Below are 4,707 nucleotides of genomic sequence, written 5' to 3' on the forward strand. Positions count from 1 at the left end.
GTTAGGACTTACAACTTTTGGAATAGACTCAAACAATGAGGATTAACTCATGCCCCAGTTTCTTTTGACTGGGTGACTCTAAATTGTTTATTTGGTTGGACTGAGCCCTTAGTAGGGCAGCCTACGTATCTCACCCTCCAAGAGAGGAGAATCAGGTCATGCATAGTTCTGACAGCTTGTTCTTTCACTTGATTCTATTTTTTTCTTTTGTTGACTCTTTTATCTTTGGGACTTTTATGACTTTATTTTTCTTGATACTCATCTTTTCTTTCTTTTTTGACATATTTTTTTGAATTTTGTTGACTCTTATCTTGATTCCAAAAGAGGAGTATGAAAGAAAATAACACTAAGGCCCAAATGGGGGTAAACAAAGGATGACACAATGTTTGGGTAGCAGAATGAAATGCCTTCATCATATCAATTCTTGAAAATGCTAGTACATAGCATGCAATGCGAAAGTGCACGATCATGATCACTTATGAAATGTTTTACAACACTAACTTGCCCCGAGCATGTGTGCCACCTCTTTTTCTACACTTGCCCAGCATACAACTCCACTTTGTTGTACATTCCTCATGCTGAAGGACTCATGACTTCGTGGAGCAAATTTTCTTTCTGTTCCTTTTGATAGGATCACGTAGACACTGTTTGACCTAATTAAGATATGCCTTTCAATTGATGACCAAGTTATCCTTGCAATTCTCAAAAAGTCTCAATTTTCAAAGAAGGCTTCAAGTTGATCACCAAATGCGCCAACACTCTATTTATTTTCTCAGATGCTCTCTTTTCCTTAATTTAACTCTCTGATTCAATGCTTCATGATTAAGCTGGATTTTAAGATCTGATTGAAAATTTCAAAGGTATGTCATATCACTAGAATCAACATAAAGTAACTGTATAAAGAAAACAAACAAACAACACATATTTGAAACACAAAAAGAAAGGGACACTTTATTTAGTTGAAATAAAAGATAAAAGGGTTTGAACATAAATGACAAAGGGACAAAACAAGATAGATCCCAAACTACAACCCTGAAATAATTCAAAAAATAGAAAAGAAAACAAAACAAACTACCGGACCCTAGTAGGGAGAGGGGTGACTTTTCAATTGCTCAACCTGACATATTAGCCACTGGTTTGCATATCAACATGACTAAAGCTTCCACTACTGCCAGACACATTTCCTTCAACAAATAAGCTCTGGATCCCCATGATTAACTCATTGCCTCTCACATATTATGCAGTATTGCGTGCTGGTGAAGAACTCTGCGGGATGGTCGAAGGGCCAATGTTTTGCACCATAATCAATTTATCTTGAATTATCTTTTCTATTTCTTTTTTCAAAGTGCAACAATCTTCCGTACTATGACCCTGAACATAAGAATGATACGCACATAGCACATTAGGATTAAAGCTTCTTGAATGAGGGTCAAGAGTATACCCAAGGAGAGGAGTAATCATGCCCTGCTGTACCAATCTCTAGAATAAACTGGCATAGGATTCCCCAATAGGAGTGAAATTATCTTTTTCCTTCCTCATCTTTGCGAACTATGGCCTCGGATAAAATTTGGATTTAGAGGTCCTTTGGTAAATTTGTGGGGGTCGAGGACGATGTTGAGGGACAGGTGCATGGCATTGTGGATAAGAAGATGGATGAGCATACAATTGTGCATTGTTCACAGGATATCGAGTAAGTGGAATAGGATTTCTTGGATTTCGAAGAAAGAAACCTTGTTGCAAGTGGTTATGTGGATCTGATATGTAAGTTCGGGATTGAGGCTGACAGTGTTGGTGGGTTAGACCTCTCAAACTCTACTTTGTCCCTGTCATGACAATAGGTGCGTTTTCCTTCTTCTTTCCTTCAGTTTTCCTTGGTTGATTGCAATGTCGTCCCGAATGTTTCACAGAATCCTTCTGTCCATCAGGCTCCCTAAATTTTAATATCTCAAAGCTGGGAGGAAGGTTAACACTTGAAGACATGCCCCAGTTTTTATATGAAACATCTTCATAGCTCGTAAGTCCAGGGGAATTTTTCATATCATTTTCTATACTCTTCACTTTCCCAACCATTTTCTCTGGCTCTTTTGGCATGCTAGGCATCTTAGTAAGAAATTTTGGCGGTTCACTTAACTTAACTATAGGCTCAAGAGTATACCAATGATCATCAACAGTATTGAACGTGGAGTCACTAGTGGACTGGGGAAGAACAATCGTTGGATTGATAGACAAAGTGGAAGCCTTAGTAGAAGGTTGAGCAATAAAAGCACAGACAATATGTAGTGCTGTGAATGTGGTAGACTTATACTGAGGAGATAAAGAAAGAGTGGTGGAAGTGCATCAACAATAGTAGGAAACTAACTTTACAATTTTGGTGGAAGATTCAAGGTATTTGCAGGGTCAAAAGTGGGGAACGGAGGTGGAGGCAGCCCACTGGCCCAAGCTTGGTACATTCCCATCATTTGTTGTCTCAGTCTCAAATTCTCTTTCTTTAAACTCTCAATTTCCTGACTCTTTGTTTTATCCATGATGCCACTCTTTATATCCTTGTTGGACACAACTAACCCTTTCTTGGATTTGGTGTGATATGGAGGACCAGCCACGAAACCACAAACCAACCACCTTAAATTAACTGAACAAGAGGCAACAATATGTTAGAGTTCAACATTTTTCAAAACCTCTTTTTTTCTTGAAAAAAAAATCACCGAAACCCTAGAAGGGCGCCTACTTATCTCACCCCCGAAAGGGGAGAATCAAGTGTGCGTAGTTCGTGAAGCCATGCCAAAATGGCCAATTGAACTTTTTTTCTTTCTTTTTTCTTGAAACTTTAAGAAGAAAAGAAAATAACAATTTGTCAAAAGAATTGACGAAAATATTTTTTGAAATTTTCAGCTTTAACATCCCTATACGAAGTGAAATCTATGATTACCAAAGAAAATCTTTTTGGGTTTTCAGTTTTAAATTTCATATGAAAATGGAACTTGAACCTATTAAAGATAAATCTTTTTGTAGTTTTCTTTTAAAGATGTATATGAAACACCTACTCTAAATGAAGAGTGAAGAAAATCTTTTTGAATTTTTGAAATAAGATCAACCAAAAATGAAACCTACGACTATTGAGAAAAATCTTTTTTTTTCTTTGTATTTTTCTTTTCAATACATGTATGAAACACCTACTCTATATAAAGAGTGAAAGAAATCTTTTTTAATTAATTTTTTTAAAATAAGATCCCCGAACCAACAATAGGCTGCCTACGTATCTCACATCCCGAAAGAGGAGAATCAGGGGTGTCTAGTTCGTCCAGATTGGAAAATTAATTATTAAATAACAGGTTAGACCCTGACTTAAGAGATACGACCAAAGACAGACGATGAACCGTGTTAATAAAATCTTTTGAGTTTTTTCATTTTGATACTTCACAGAAAAATGACATCAACAACTATGAAAGAAAAATCTTTTTGGTATTTTCGTTATACGAAATGTAAAAAATTTCTAACATCTTTTTTTTTTCCATTTTTCTTTTATAAACACATCTTATGAATGAAAAATCTTTCTGAAGTTTTCGAATTGTGAATGCATGCTAAACGAGACAAAGAAAATTTTTTTTGATTTTTTTTGAGAAAATGAGTGCGAAAGGTAAAAAAGTCCTTTTGAATTTTGAAATTATGAAAAAGAAAAGCCATAAAAAAAACTCTAAAAACTACAAAAGTCTTTTTTTTTCTTGTTTTTTTTTCATTACCCACACACTTTACTTCTAACACATGTTTTTCCTAAATCAATCCGTCAAATGACCACGTTATCCTCAAAGATGCAACATTTAGCACGTACGGATGCTTTAGAGGTGAGTCTCCTACAAAGGGCCCTGTGGGTCCCGCTAGGTCTCAGTATGATGCACATAAGCATGACCTAAAGGCTGACCTACATTGTGGTTCACTAACAAGGTTGTTCGGGGGAGCGTATGGTCAATAGTGGCTGCTTTGCTTTCCACCTACTCCATAACACCGACGGCTCCCCCTCTAAAATAAGGGTGACTCAACTAGAGGTCGTGTACAATACGTGTACTACAGACTTATTGCAAAAAGAAGGCCTGGGGGTAGACACATGATGCCAGATATAAAAGCGGTAACATATAGGATAAATACTGTACACAAAGAGCACGAAAACGCATAACAGTGATAACAATAGCACAAACAATAATCACAAACAATATTTATACACCCATAATGCCAAACAAAGCCGATACGGCTCCAAAAATAAGATCGAATTCTGAAAAGATCCCCAGCAGAGTCGTCAGAGCTGTCACACCCCTTTTTCAACCCCAAAAGATTAATTTTTAGTTTCGAAAGGGTTTTTATGATTAAAGTGACAAAGATGAAAATTTGTTTCGAAAAGGACTTTTAACAATCAAAACTCAGAGTCGCCACTTGGCATAAATCGGGTGTGCCTAGTCACCCATGGATATCCTTTTTGAAAATGGTTTTGACTCTTTGATACTGGTTTACGAACAGAGATTCCGGCTAAGGAATTCTGTTGACGGAGGCGAAGGTGTTAGGCACCCCTCGATCCCGTGGTTTGACCATGGTCACTTGGTAGAGCGTATCGGCTAAAGTGACATTACAAATGCATAAACCACACAAGGCGTGCAAAAACAATCACTCAAGCAAACAAAACAAAATAATCCAAAATATAATGTCTAGTCCAATTATTAC

This window comes from Capsicum annuum, chromosome 12 (assembly GCF_002878395.1).
Source record: "Capsicum annuum cultivar UCD-10X-F1 chromosome 12, UCD10Xv1.1, whole genome shotgun sequence".
Taxonomy (NCBI): domain Eukaryota; kingdom Viridiplantae; phylum Streptophyta; class Magnoliopsida; order Solanales; family Solanaceae; genus Capsicum; species Capsicum annuum.